Raw genomic sequence first — 16,445 nt, 5'->3', positions numbered from 1 at the left:
CACACATACGCACGTGTGTGTGTGTGTGCGCTTTTGCGCCTGTGTGTGTGTTTACGGCGCCTGTGTGTGTGTTTACCGTGTGGGTTAATTCAATATCTACACATCTAATAACCTGACTGGCTGTCAATGGCATTACGATGATGTATGGATGGACTCAGTGGATGTGAGAGAGGGAGCAGAGGAGACATTGCTCTTCCTCCACACTGAGTGAACCAGGCATGGTACTCACTGGAGCCAAAACGCTGTTACTGAGCCACCGTTTCCACTGTATTTTATTTTTACTTTCTGAAGTGTGTTAAATATTGATATATCACCCAAAACTGTTCTGGTAATAGCTCATTGGAATTGTACTAACCTACATAAGGACTTCATAGCACATTCATAAGCCATACGTAATGCATTTACAAACAGTACACAAACATGAAATGTTGATGTAGGAATGTGTTATAAGGCTCAATGTATTGGTTATGAATGTGTTATGAAGTCCTCGTGTTGGTACCCTTCAAACAAAGTGTTACCACTGTGACTTATATTGTTGTCATACACACATAAACCAACAGAACCCTCTGAAACATATGCCAGTGTACAGATTGAATTTGTTCTCTCATATTATTTCCTAGCATTCAGCAGTTGCTCTCCTTACAGTAATTAAGTGACAGGTACTGATGGTTGCCATTAAGAAACGTTGGAGGGACATTTGTTGTCCTCTCATATGTGCAAATGCCAGGGGACTGAGTTTAGGTTTAATCTCACATAACAGTAAATTCAGTTGAACCTTTCCGTTCACAAAGGTAATTTTCCACTGTATGACTTTTAACTGTTTCCTCCTCTTTGTTTTGGCATACAGGATCTACGATAAACTAGATGACCATCCATTCCAATAACAGTCTGTGCATGCTGAGTTAATGACGTGTTTATCTGTGTGTTTATTAGGCTCATATGTGTCTATGCACTCTGATACCATAATGTACATTCAACATAACAGGTGAAACATACCACAAGGTACATTACTGTTAGGGGCCTTGCATGCACGTTAGTAATATGTGAGAAGGGGGTTATCTTAAGCATGTTCTCATAGGTAAACGTGCATAAAAGTGAATCCAACATGATGGAGACAGTAAAAATGTCAACACTGATAGGAGGATGTCATGCATTTCTACACTGGAGCTGAAGGAGGAAGTGACTCGTGACGCGGAGGATACGAGCCGGATGCCACAGCAAATAAAACAAAGCAAGCGAATTATTAGGTGCGGAAATATCCCTCCTTATATCCCATCTGTATGTGTGTGTGTGTGTGTGTGTGTGTGTGTGTGTGTGTGTGTGTGTGTGTGTGTGTGTGTGTGTGTGTGCATGCTTGTGTACATTTAACTGCAAATGTTTCATATAGGCCTCATATTACTGTAAAGCCCATTATAACAACATGCAGACCCTTGGACTCGCTACTTCTGCTAGTGTGACTTGTTCAGGTCCACAATTTCAGACAAATGTAGGAAACACTGATGCATACAGTATGTAATGTAAGAATACAGCACAGCTTTAAACCTATAAGTGTCTAATGGCTATTCTTGAAGGCGATACCTAGACAGTTGCACAACTGAATGCATTCAACTGAAATGTGTCTTCCACATTTAACCCAACCCCTCTGAATCAGATTAATTGACGTCATCAACACAGTTGTTGTTCGGGGTTAATTGCCTTGCTCAAGGGCAGAATGAAAGATTTTTCCACCTTGCCAGCTCTGGGATTCAAACCAGCAACCTTTCAGTTACTGCCCAACACGCTTAACCAGTAGGCTACCTGCCACCCCGTGGAGGTATTGGTACAAACATTCACATCTGTAGGAAGTGTTCCCTATTGTAGGGAGCGTACCTTATTGTAGGGAGTGTACCTTATTGTAGGGAGTGTTCCCTATTGTAGGGAGTGTCCCCTATTGTAGGGAGTGTACCTTATTGTAGGGAGTGTACCTTATTGTAGGGAGTGTACCTTATTGTAGGGAGCGTCCCCTATTGTAGGGAGCGTACCTTATTGTAGGGAGCGTACCTTATTGTAGGGAGCGTACCTTATTGTAGGGAGTGTACCTTATTGTAGGGAGTGTACCTTATTGTAGGGAGTGTACCTTATTGTAGAGAGTGTCCCCTATTGTAGGGAGTGTACCTTATTGTAGGGAGTGTACCTTATTGTAGGGAGTGTACCTTATTGTAGGGAGTGTACCTTATTGTAGGGAGTGTACCTTATTGTAGGGAGTGTCCCCTATTGTAGGGAGTGTACCCTATTGTAGGGAGTGTACCTTATTGTAGGGAGTGTACCCTATTGTAGGGAGTGTACCTTATTGTAGGGAGTGTACCTTATTGTAGGGAGTGTACCTTATTGTAGGGAGTGTACCTTATTGTAGGGAGTGTACCTTATTGTAGGGAGTGTCCCCTATTGTAGGGAGTGTACCTTATTGTAGGGAGTGTCCCCTATTGTAGGGAGCGTACCTTATTGTAGGGAGTGTACCTTATTGTAGGGAGTGTACCTTATTGTAGGGAGTGTACCTTATTGTAGGGAGTGTCCCCTATTGTAGGGAGCGTACCTTATTGTAGGGAGTGTACCTTATTGTAGGGAGTGTACCTTATTGTAGGGAGCGTACCTTATTGTAGGGAGTGTACCTTATTGTAGGGAGTGTACCTTATTGTAGGAAGTGTTCCCTATTGTAGGGAGTGTACCTTATTGTAGGGAGTGTCCCCTATTGTAGGGAGTGTCCCCTATTGTAGGGAGTGTACCTTATTGTAGGGAGTGTACCTTATTGTAGGGAGCGTCCCCTATTGTAAGGAGTGTACCTTATTGTAGGGAGTGTACCTTATTGTAGGGAGTGTACCTTATTGTAGGGAGTGTCCCCTATTGTAGGGAGTGTCCCCTATTGTAGGGAGTGTACCTTATTGTAGGGAGTGTACCTTATTGTAGGGAGTGTCCCCTATTGTAGGGAGTGTCCCCTATTGTAGGGAGTGTACCTTATTGTAGGGAGTGTCCCCTATTGTAGGGAGTGTCCCCTATTGTAGGGAGTGTACCTTATTGTAGGGAGTGTACCTTATTGTAGGGAGTGTCCCCTATTGTAGGGAGTGTAGCTTATTGTAGGGAGTGTACCTTATTGTAGGGAGTGTACCTTATTGTAGGGAGTGTCCCCTATTGTAGGGAGTGTCCCCTATTGTAGGGAGTGTACCTTATTGTAGGGAGTGTACCTTATTGTAGGGAGTGTCCCCTATTGTAGGGAGTGTAGCTTATTGTAGGGAGTGTACCTTATTGTAGGGAGTGTACCTTATTGTAGGGAGTGTCCCCTATTGTAGGGAGCGTACCTTATTGTAGGGAGTGTACCTTATTGTAGGGAGTGTACCTTATTGTAGGGAGCGTACCTTATTGTAGGGAGTGTACCTTATTGTAGGGAGTGTACCTTATTGTAGGGAGTGTACCTTATTGTAGGGAGTGTACCCTATTGTAGGGAGTGTACCCTATTGTAGGGAGTGTACCTTATTGTAGAGAGTGTACCTTATTGTAGGGAGTGTACCTTATTGTAGGGAGTGTCCCCTATTGTAGGGAGCGTACCTTATTGTAGGGAGTGTACCTTATTGTAGGGAGTGTACCTTATTGTAGGGAGTGTACCTTATTGTAGGGAGTGTACCTTATTGTAGGAAGTGTACCTTATTGTAGGGAGTGTACCTTATTGTAGGGAGTGTACCTTATTGTAGGGAGTGTACCTTATTGTTATTGTAGGGAGTGTACCTTATTGTAGGGAGTGTACCTTATTGTAGGGAGCGTCCCCTATTGTAGGGAGCGTACCTTATTGTAGGAAGTGTTCCCTATGGTAGGGAGTGTACCTTATTGTAGGGAGTGTCCCCTATTGTAGGGAGTGTCCCCTATTGTAGGGAGTGTACCTTATTGTAGGGAGTGTACCTTATTGTAGGGAGCGTCCCCTATTGTAGGGAGTGTACCTTATTGTAGGGAGTGTACCTTATTGTAGGGAGTGTCCCCTATTGTAGGGAGTGTCCCCTATTGTAGGGAGTGTACCTTATTGTAGGGAGTGTACCTTATTGTAGGGAGTGTCCCCTATTGTAGGGAGTGTCCCCTATTGTAGGGTGTGTACCTTATTGTAGGGAGTGTCCCCTATTGTAGGGAGTGTCCCCTATTGTAGGGAGTGTACCTTATTGTAGGGAGTGTACCTTATTTTAGGGAGTGTCCCCTATTGTAGGGAGTGTACCTTATTGTAGGGAGCGTACCTTATTGTAGGGAACGTACCTTATTGTAGGGAGTGTACCTTATTGTAGGGAGTGTACCTTATTGTAGGGAGTGTACCTTATTGTAGGGAGTGTACCTTATTGTAGGGAGTGTCCCCTATTGTAGGGAGTGTCCCCTATTGTAGGGAGTGTACCTTATTGTAGGGAGTGTACCTTATTGTAGGGAGTGTCCCCTATTGTAGGGAGTGTCCCCTATTGTAGGGAGTGTACCTTATTGTAGGGAGTGTCCCCTATTGTAGGGAGTGTCCCCTATTGTAGGGAGTGTACCTTATTGTAGGGAGTGTACCTTATTGTAGGGAGTGTCCCCTATTGTAGGGAGTGTACCTTATTGTAGGGAGCGTACCTTATTGTAGGGAGTGTACCTTATTGTAGGGAGCGTACCTTATTGTAGGGAGCGTACCTTATTGTAGGGAGTGTACCTTATTGTAGGGAGTGTACCTTATTGTAGGGAGTGTACCTTATTGTAGGGAGTGTACCTTATTGTAGGGAGTGTCCCCTATTGTAGGGAGTGTCCCCTATTGTAGGGAGTGTACCTTATTGTAGGGAGTGTACCTTATTGTAGGGAGTGTCCCCTATTGTAGGGAGTGTCCCCTATTGTAGGGAGTGTACCTTATTGTAGGGAGTGTCCCCTATTGTAGGGAGTGTCCCCTATTGTAGGGAGTGTACCTTATTGTAGGGAGTGTACCTTATTGTAGGGAGTGTCCCCTATTGTAGGGAGTGTACCTTATTGTAGGGAGCGTACCTTATTGTAGGGAGTGTACCTTATTGTAGGGAGTGTACCTTATTGTAGGGAGTGTACCTTATTGTAGGGAGTGTACCTTATTGTAGGGAGTGTACCTTATTGTAGGGAGCGTACCTTATTGTAGGGAGTGTACCTTATTGTAGGGAGTGTACCTTATTGTAGGGAGCGTACCTTATTGTAGGGAGTGTACCTTATTGTAGGGAGTGTACCTTATTGCAGGGAGTGTACCTTATTGTAGGGAGTGTACCTTATTGTAGGGAGTGTCCCCTATTGTAGGGAGTGTACCTTATTGTAGGGAGTGTACCTTATTGTAGGGAGTGCTAAAGAAACAGCATACTTGCCATGGAAGATGCACGTGTATAGGAAATGCAAATATGTATTTATTATTTTTTATCATGACTATCATGCCAGTTCTTTGGTGGTCTAATCAATTCACTGACAGAACACACCCCGCGGGCGAAAGACCCCTACACTCACTGGCAGCTACAAAACTTTGTAGTCGTCAGCCGCTTTGCGTTCCCTCTCTAATGATAGAAATTTCACCCCATGTAGATGAAGCACATCAGTGTCTCAACAATATTTTGTTTCTGCATCATTAATTTGCAGAGAGAGGCTTGCGTTGCGGGAAAAACAAAACCAAATTAATTAGGAAGAATGGTACGAAACCAAGTCTGGTTCCAAATGGCACTCCTTTCCCTACGTAGTGCACCAAAGCCCATATACTTTTGACCAGAGCCCAATGGCCATATGTACACTACATAGGGAATAGGGTGCAATTTGGGATGAAGCCTGAGCTGAGGAATTAATAGAAGTGGTGTTGTTCTGTTAATGGACACGAAACAAACAACACCATCATTCTTTAGAGCCAGGCTGCCTTGCTCCTCTAACTATGTTGTAGGCCATTTCTGACTCGATTACAATGTACAGAACACACCTTTAGAAATCAGGCTTAGATGAGAGAATTGAATTAGAAATCATAACCAAGAGAGGAACATACAGAAAACAATTTAAGTATCTTTTATTCCAAACTTTTTCCACTGTGTTTTCGATTCTCAATGAGAACAGTGTAGATTAAATTTTTTTTTAAAGATTATTCACTGGGTATTTACTTGATGATATTTTATTCTATTCTATTATCCTAAAATATAGATCCTCCTGGATATAGCTTGTGCTCACAGTTGTGAGAAGTCAACAGAGCTCTTACTTAATACTGCACTCATACCCACTCAGTCACAGCAGTGTTGATGTGATTGGTATGATATCACCCAAGGCTATGGTCTCATTCACCAGCTGCATGTATTACCCCACTTTCAAGATGGACCTCAAGGTCTGGCACGTGAGAGAGGCTATCCTGAGGTTAGCTGAGAGAGACCAGCTCAAGAGGATGAGGAAGGGGAAGGAGAGGGGCCGTCCTACCTGAGGACAGCCAGCCAGACCTTCTCTTATCTCCTTCCTCTTCCTCTAATCTTCTCAGGGAGAAAATTGTGTAACTCAATTTAAGACCTGACCCAAGAAATGAATACCTCCAGCCCTCTTCTCTGCCTGCTACGATGAGGAGAGATTTCTTCCTTCACAGAATGAATAAACCCTCTTTTGAACTTTTCACAGTAAGAGAGGTTTTTGACTTTATTTCAGGTTAACCTTATCTTCAAGAGGGTCTGGAACATGGCAAAGACAAGACAGTATAACATTCTTTTAACAATATAGGAATTTCATGGACATTTTCTAGTATTTGGATGGACAGATAGAAGAACATTTCGGCCGACCTGGAAATAGATTCTTACTATTTTGAGAAGGAATTGGTCCACCATTGTGACAGTTGTGATTGTGTTGTCTGAGCTGGAGTGTTGAGATTAAAAACTTTTCACCACAGAAGGTCTGAGAGTCTAGTAGTTCTAGTCATAATCCACCCACAGGAACCGTTAGAGGTTTTAAAATATAAAACCAAACCAGAAGTTAAACCTCAAACCACTGCGTCTCAACATCGTCCCCTTTACCATGCCATGTCGTGGCAGCGTTAGATTCATGTCATTGATGGATTCTAATCATGCTTCTTTTTTTAGCAGCGGTGGGTGTTTCCCAAGGTTAGCCAAGCATGCTATTCGAAGATCATTCTTTTTAATTGGCCATGTCATAAAACAAACAATCATTTTCATATTGTCTTTCACGGGAAGGCCACACAGTGATGGTTGGAGCACAATCAAGTCAAGAACCTCAGCAGACCAAATCAAACCCTGACTATAATATTATGTATGTACAGGTACAGTATATATGTACAGGTACAGTATGTATGTACAGGTACAGTATGTATGTACAGGTACAGTATGTGTGTACAGGTACAGTATGTATGTACAGGTACAGTATGTATGTACAGGTACAGTATGTAGAAGATGGTAAAAGCAGGTACAGCACTTTAACTCTGTTTACATGCCTATTTTATATGCTAAATTAACATTGTTACCATTTATGTTACTCGTCATCACAACAGTTGTTTAGCGTTTTCACACTTCTTTCTTTATTACTGAATCCCACTATATATTGAACTTCTTGTAGTCACTGCTGACACTTTAATCTTACATTTCCAAAGTTAGATACCAGTGAATAACAATGTATCTGTTACGCTCGTCATAAACATTGGACCAAGGTGCAGCGTGGTAGGCGAACATTTTACTTTTATTTAAAATGAACACCGCCAAAACAACAAAATACAAAAAAACGAACGTAAAGTTCTGCAGGCTATACAGCAGCTATACAAAATCAAGATCCCACAAACTAAGGTGGGAAAAAGGCTGCCTAAGTATGATCCCCAATCAGAGACAACGATAGACAGCTGCCTCTGATTGGGAACCATACCCGGCAAACAAAGAAATAGAAAAACTAGAATGCCCACCCAAATCACACCCTAACCTAACCAAATAGAGAAATAAAAAGGCTCTCTAAGGTCAGGGCGTGACAGTATCCTGAAAGTACTGTCCCAATGGGTATTCTACTGCATTTATTGAAATGCACAACTTATTTGAAGCACTGAAAACCGCCAGCCAGGGGTAAATCTATCTGAGGACACAAAAGAACCAGCAGCAGCTTATGACTCACACAAAACGATTCCCTGGTCCTATCCAGCGAGCGCTCAGCTTTCATCTTCCAAACTCTGTATGAAAACCCTCATCAGTGAGCCTGATTGCAGTGAGTGTAGCGTCTTTAATCCAGTGAGTGTTTTAATTTAAATTCTTGTCCAGGAAGGGGGCTGCAATTTACAGCTGCAGGATAACGAGGTGTAATCTGGCCTCCATTCGGGGGACGGGGGACGGGGGAAAGAAGGGGTGAGGGGTTCTTTTTAAACATGTCATGTGATGAGCCTTTGATTGGTAAAGCAAGATACTAGGCTATTTTGACAATACAGAGAGAGAGAGACAGAGAGCTAGAGAGAAGAGAGAGAAAGAGAGAAAAAGCAGTAATTTAACAATCAGGCTGGTTGAGTGTCCATTAATGATGTCATTGTCATGCTAATTAGACACTGCGAGTTGCGGAGCACATCAGAACTCTCGTCAAGTAGTGTGCTCTGATTCTCATAGGCTGCTGGTGATTTGTTTGGTTGTGAATATTCCTGCTTCCTGCAATCCACTATCCAGTTCAAACTATTACCCCAAGTTGATTATGTCTTTACTGTCTATAATGGTACGTGCCTTCTATTCTAACAGGTGTTCGTTACTTGAGATATATACTGCTATTTATTAGTTCATATTAAGAATATTTACTGTACTTTATAAGACCTGCCCACTGCCTTCAGGATTGACATCAGTGGTTGTATAGACATTTTACAGTTAGCTACTCTTGAGAAAAGTAGAACGTTTATCTTTTCTTGAGGGTTCGAGACTCAGTCAGTTACAAATCTGCTTGCACAAGTCACATTCTGCAGAGATTTTTCCAGCCTCCAGCCTAGCCTGTACGTTATCAGTTTGGGTGCAGTTCCCTGGTGTAGCTAGCTAACAAGCTAACAAGCTAGAAACTAACCAAAACATTGTTTAGAAAGTTGCTTTTAGTTGCCTGGTTTGCTAGATTAACATATACTAAATTCATTTTTAAATGCGTGAGTTTATTGGTGTTACAATACAACAGTTATGATATCTTGGACCACTAGGCTGCTAATGTCATGCAGCCTGTAGTTTTTGTGTTTATACTTTTTCTTAACGACAATGACGAGTTTGATGTTGGACGACATTAGAATGTTCATGTGTCACTGCGACAACTGTCTACAGACATTTCAATAGACACAGTATAAACCAGCCTTTAGTCTTGAAATCTTTGGTTGTTTACTACACTACCGTACTCGCTCTGTATAGCACATGGCCTCACATGTGAATCCTTAAAGAGATGGGTGGGGCTAAGGCTTAAGAGGGTGGGAACGATGCTGAATGGTTGTAGACAAAGAAGAGCTCTCATGTAGGTGCACCAAAACATTCAAGGCCCATTTTCTCAAAAGTGGGGTTACAAGCAGAATTGCTTTCCCATTGTTCCTCGGCTGTAGTTTATGATATACCATTTTCAAGCTCTGAGTCTCTTTTGCTATATTAGACCGAATCGAGCTGGTCGTTCACAAATGTGGTTAAAACCAAACGATTACACACCAAAATGTGTACTATTTCTGTCTATCCTCCTCTTGCAGCTCATGCACAAAGCGATGGGTGTAATTCCACAATCTCACCATGGTTGTCTAATAACAAGGAGCTCCTAACCCCTGTACTGCAAGGCGGAACAATACTGCTGTGGTCCAGATGGAAGTTACTCTCTCTGTAATGTGGTGCTAAGGATGCTGCTGGTAAGACTGACTTTGATTAAAATGAATTGAACAGAGTGATTTCACAGATATTATTGGCCACTCAGTTGTAGTCGTTAGGGTAACATCTTTATCCCGTCGTTAGTTAGCAGGTGGGGAGAGCCTGATAACATAACGGGAGGGTTCCGCTTGCTTTCATGCCCAGTAGAAAATAAATTCAATAATTCATCATGGGACGACACACACAAGCATGCATATGTGAACACATACACACACAGGCCTGCACCCACACACAGACACACACACACACACCTCCATTCTCTTTCTGCCTGGTCGTTAGGGAAGGCGGAAGGAAGCTGGCTGGTGATATTGCTGGGGATTTTATCTGTGTTAGGAGGGTTATTACTGCTGCTGCTTGATAAACACAATGATCCACTCCACACAATAGCCTCTCTCCTGTACATTACCGCTTGATTCAGTTGTCCACTGTATACATGGAGGGAGGCTGTGTCCATTATTCAGTGCTCTGATGATGACAGTTCAGCTCAGTGATGTGAAGTAGACAAGATTTCGATACACAGTCATGGTTTCCAGTCTTGTTGTGTTTCAAGACAACAAACAATACATCTACTGTACCTTTAGGACCTTTCTCTGCTCTCCCTTCAGCACTGATCAATAACTGACACCCCTCACCAATACGGCCCCTGCCACAACTGACACCAGTATCATTTTCCCCCTCCATCAATCCTTTGAATAATGGTTCCTACCCGATCCTTTCAGCCTATAGAAAAAAAATATCAGGTTTTGAAGAGCCAGTTCAAAGAGCGGCTGTCTCTTTGTCTCTCTGTCTCTCTCTCTGTCTCTCTCTCTGTCTGTCTGTCTGTCTGTCTGTCTGTCTGTCTGTCTGTCTGTCTGTCTGTCTGTCTGTCTGTCTGTCTCTCTCTCTGTCTCTCTGTCTCTCTCTGTCTGTCTGTCTGTCTGTCTGTCTGTCTGTCTGTCTGTCTGTCTGTCTGTCTGTCTGTCTGTCTGTCTGTCTGTCTGTCTGTCTGTCTCTCTCTCTCTCTCTCTCTCTCATCTCTCCCCTATCTCTCTCTCTCTACCTTCCCTTTCTCTCTCCCACACTCTCCATCTACTCTGTCTCTCTGTCTCTCTGTCTCTCTGTCTGTCTGTCTGTCTGTCTCTCTCTCTCTCTCTCTCTCTCTCTCTCTCTCTCATCTCTCCCCTATCTCTCTCTCTCTACCTTCCCTTTCTCTCTCCCACACTCTCCATCTACTCTGTCTCTCTCTCCACCTCTCTCCAACCCCCCCACCCCCACCCCCCTCTCTCTTAATTTCCTCTGTCCCTCTCCCAGGACATCAAGAGAGATTTCCTGCAGGTTATCTGTAAAGGACCAGGATGAGCCTCGGCTACTGAGCGAAACAATTACTCACAGCTGCTCCCTATCTGTTCCACCATGAGCAACTCCACTTCAGGAGCCCATGCCAACAACCAAACACACACACACAACACATGTGAAGTCGCGATCACACACGTGATGTTACGAACACACATACAGCATGTGAACAAACACACCAGAAATGTCTAAAGCTATTGAATTTCACCATTGATACATCATGTTATTTCAATGTTAATTTTTGTGTCCACTCAATGTGAAGAGTAATTATTAGAGAATCATATGAACGTCTCTTCAGGTTCCTCCTGTCTACATCTTTCGCCTGTTCCCAGACAGACAGCGATAATGCATTGAGTTGGGAATGACATACAGTACATTTTCTGATGACACCATGAGACATCTTAGTCAAGTCATAACTTATTGCATAATATATATGGAGTAATCTCGTCCCTTTCTCGAACCCTTCCTCTTTAAACATCAAGACGTATTTCTAAGAGTTGAGATTTCACGAGAGAGCTTTGGAACCATTTCTGTCTCCCTTTATCTCGTCTGCTCTCTCCATCTCGGTCTCTCTCTCTCTCTCTCTCTCTCTCTCTGTCTCTGTCTCTCTCTCTCTGTCTCTCTCTCTTTATCCCTCTCTCAATCTCTCTCTCTCACTCCCTCTGTCTCTCTCTCTGTCTCTCTCTCTCTCTCTTTATCCCTCTCTCAATATCTCTCTCTCTCTCACTTCCTCTCTCTCTCTCTCTCTCTTTCTTTCCCCCTCTCCTTTTCTCTCTTCCTTGGAGCAGCAACTATAAAATGAGCAGCAGTCAGTCTGTCATCCGATTAGAGCTTCCAGGTTACTATAGCTTCCTGACCCACCAGGGGAGTAAATGAACTGCTGAGTCACCTAAGTCACACACACACACACACACACACACACACACACACACACACACACACACACACACACACACACACACACACACACACACACACACACACACACACACACACACACACACACACATTTACACCACACCACACACACACATACAGTTTCGTCTCTTTGGCGGAAACGCTAAGTTGGTTATCTATCTTAGTTCACTAACTACTGAAACAGCTCATCATGACCTCTGATACATTTCGATCTAGAACGTGTGCCATGTATTGATAATGTGGATACTGTTGTTAAATATCAATACAATACCGCATAACTCTGACCAACCCAAACCTTATTTATACTCTATACTCTGACCAACCCAAAGCTTCTTTAGAAACCGATAACTAAAGATGAAAATCAAGTGATATTTCCAAGTATATATCTAAGTTTGCACACTTCCTTATTGAGTTTGCTCTGTGAAACATAACCTTCATTAGCATCCATCCGTTTGTGATTCCTCACCATAGCTAAGCCGCTAGTCAGCCTTCCTTCCACTAGGTTGATCATGTGACTGAGGAACGACAGGAGCTGGTAATGCAATGTTAATCTGATAATCTTCACAGTAATTAAACAGATGGAACCAGATCTTTACTGAGCAGTGCTAGAATAAACCACACGTTCCCTGAAGGTGCAATGACGTCTTTACTGTGAAGCTTGACAGTTCCCTGATGGAATGGGGTCTTTGTCTGCTACGGCTAGAGTAGGCCACAAGTTCCCTGAAGCCACAGCAGGAGATGTTTACTTAAAGAACCCGTGTAGTAGGCAAGGAGGAGAAGCATGGTGTCTACAAAGATCACATGACACTGAACAGGAAGAGACTCTTCCAAAGCAAAACACAAAAATGAAGAAAAAAAAATGCTTAATCCAAACTTTAGGGTTGAAGAGAGATATGGTGAATGTAGTCTGACAGTATAGGGGTTTTAAGAAAATAAAGGATTTAGTGTCAAAAGACATGTTTTTTATTGATTTTTTATTTCACCTTTATTTAACCAGGTAGGACAGTTGAGAACAAGGTCTCATTTACAACTGCGGCCTGGCCAAGATAAAGCAAAGCAGTGTGACACAAACAACAACACAGAGTTACACATGGGATAAACAAACATACTGTCAATAACATAATAGAAAAATCTATGTACAGTGTGTGCAAATGTAGAAGAGTAGGAAGGTAAGGCAATAAATAGGCAATGGAGGCGAAATAATTACAATTTAGCATTTAAACACTGGAGTGATAGATGTGCAGATGATGATGTGCAAGTAGAGATACTGGGGTGCAAAAGAGCAAGAGAATAAGTAACAATATGGGGATGAGGTAATTGGGTGTCCGTGTACAGGTAAAGTGATCGGTAAGTTGTTCTGACAGCTGATGCTTAAAGTTAGAGAGGGATATATAAGACTCCAGCTTCAGTGATTTTTGCAATTCGTTCCAGTCATTGGCAGCAGAGAACTGGAAGGATAGGCAGCCAAAGGAAGTGTTGGCTTTGGAGGTGACCAGTGAAATATACCTGCTGGAGCGCGTGTTGCGGGTCGGTGTTGCAATGGTGACCAGTGAGCTGAGATAAGGCAGGGCTTTACCTAACATAGACTTATAGATGACCTGGAGCCAGTGGGTTTGACGATGAATATGTAGTGAGGGCCAGCCAACGAGAGCATACAGGTCACAGTGGTGGGTAGTATATGGGGCTTTGGTGACAAAACGGATGGCACTGTGATAGACTAAATTCCAGTTTGCTGAGTAGAGTGTTGGAGGCTATTTTGTAAATGACATCGCCAAAGTCAAGGATCGGTAGGATAGTCAGTTTTACGAGGGTGTATTTTGCAGCATGAGTGAAGGAGACTATGTTGCGAAAAAGGAAGCCGATTCTAGATTTAATTTTGGATTGGAGATACTTGATGTGAGTCTGGAAGGAGAGTTTACATTCTAACCAGACACCTAGGTATTTGTAGTTGTTCACAAATTCTAAGTCAGAACCGTCTAGAGTAGTGATGCTAGTCGGGCGGGATGGTGGGGGCAGCAATCGGTTGAAGAGCATGCACTTAGTTTTACTTGCATTTAAAAGCAGTTGGAGGCCTCGGAAGGAGTGTTGTATGGCATTGAAGCTCATTTCGAGGTTTGTTAGCACAGTGTCCAAAGAAGGGCGAGATGTATACAAAATTCTGTCGTCTGCGTAGAGATGGATCAGAGAATCACCAGCAGCAAAAGCGACATTATTGATATATACAGAGAAAAGAGTCGGCCTGAGAATTGAACCCTATAGAGACTGCCAGAGGTCCGGAAAACAGGCCCTCCGATTTGACACACTGAACTGTATCAGAGAAGTCGTTGGTGAACCAGGTGAGGCAGTCATTTGAGAAGCCAAGGCTATTGAGTTTGCCAATAAGAATGCAGTGACAGTACTGTCTTTTATTGATGGCGGTTATGATATCGTTTAGGACCATGAGCGTGGCTGAGGTGCACCCATGACCAGCTCAGAAACCAGATTGCATAGTGGAGAAGGTACGGTGGGATTCGAAATGGTCGGTGATCTGTTTGTTAACTTGGCTTTTGAAGATTTTAGAAAGGCAGGGTAGGATGGATAAAGGATGGATATAGATGGAAATTGAGATCATTTAAAAAATATATATATGAAGAAAAATATTTATACATGGAACGGGACGGGACAAGACAAACAGATGTCCTACTGTTACGCCATCTTGGAACTGACTCCAACTGAGTTGTGTGTGAGGGACCTCAACAGTTGTGTGTGAGTGACCTCAAAAGTTGTGTGTGAGTGACCTCAAAAGTTGTGTGTGAGTGACCTCAAAAGTCATGTGACATCAAAAGACATGTTCTGAGGCGGACAATGGTCGACACTGTGAGGTAGATGGGGAATTTTGTATTTTGTATTTTTCTCTGCTTGAAGCAAAAGACTGTATGTGTGAGGGGGAGAAAAACAGTTGGAAATCTCCTAATCTAAATGTGAAAAGGAGGTGATAAAAAGAGCTGAAAACACAGAAGCCTGGTGAGCATTCAAACCCCTACCAAGTAGATGAACACACACACACACACACACACACACACACACACACACACACACACACACACACACACCAAATGAGAGACCAGCGCTGACCACCGCCGTCAAGAGGGGGTATTTACAGAGAGACAATGGTACACTGATCAGAACAATGATTACACTGAGTCCCTCTTCTGTCCTACCATTGGCAGCCCACTTTCTCCATTCCTATCCCTTTTCATTAATTCTGTGATATTTCCAAAGTCTGGGCTGTATAGACCTCTAATGAGAAATCTCATCAAAAGATGCTGAAGCCAGGCAATTTGAGACAGCGGTTGGCATGATACGCAGGCAGCGCTTTCTCCCCTCCTTCTCCACAACCCTCAATTAATTATGTTTCTTCATCATCGTCGCTTTCACATGCTGCGTGTCTTCCCAACAGCCTACTAGAAGTAACTGTGGGTTTGGTGTGTGTTTGTGTGTTTCTGGTGTTTTTTGGTTATTTTTTGGGGGGTTTGTGGTTGTACACTGATAGCCATCTCATTGACTTTAATGAGCCATCCATCATCCATCAAAGTGACAGTGCTCTAAGAATAACGGTTTTCAGTTAACTAGTTAAATAAACTGTCTGCTCCTTTTCTGCCTACACACACACACACACACACACACACACACACACACACACACACACACACACACACACACACACACACACACACACACACACACACACACACACACACACACACACACACACACACACACACACACTTGTAATCTGTCTGCTTCTGTCTGCCTGCACTGCTCAATCAAGGAGCAAATAAAGGCAGTCAACAATGTAATTGTTTGGAAAAAAGCCACTTTTTCATCTCATGGAGCTGTGAAAGTTGCCCTTTGCTTTGCGTCTGAAGGTATTTCATGAAGCAAATGAGGCGACATTAAACACAACAACACATTTCACTTTCCACTGGATCCACCACACTCAATGACATTCAGAGAAATCACATTAGGCATTTCATTCTCTTGTATCATGTTTATCAGTATATGCAGCTAGGGCTGGATGTTTACATGCCCATAGCAAAATGGTAATGTCTACGTGGTGACTTGATTAGTAATACTGTTCTAAAGGAACAATCACACACAAACATCCACACAAACACACTCCAAGGCAGACCTGGAAATCAGACACACTGATTTCTGCCTCTCATTTGTGTTAGCGTTTTGTTCCTTTTCCCTCTGGAACATGTCTTGCCTCTAACATGGAAATATGATTATCTGACTGAGTATCCAGTTAAACATCATACTGTACATGTATGAGTCTCTATTATGCAAAGCAACAAGAGTTTGTAATGA

This window comes from Salmo salar, chromosome ssa27 (genome assembly GCF_905237065.1).
Source record: "Salmo salar chromosome ssa27, Ssal_v3.1, whole genome shotgun sequence".
Lineage (NCBI taxonomy): Eukaryota > Metazoa > Chordata > Actinopteri > Salmoniformes > Salmonidae > Salmo > Salmo salar.
The sequence above is the reverse complement of the archived record's forward strand: the minus strand, read 5'-3'. Positions refer to the sequence as shown.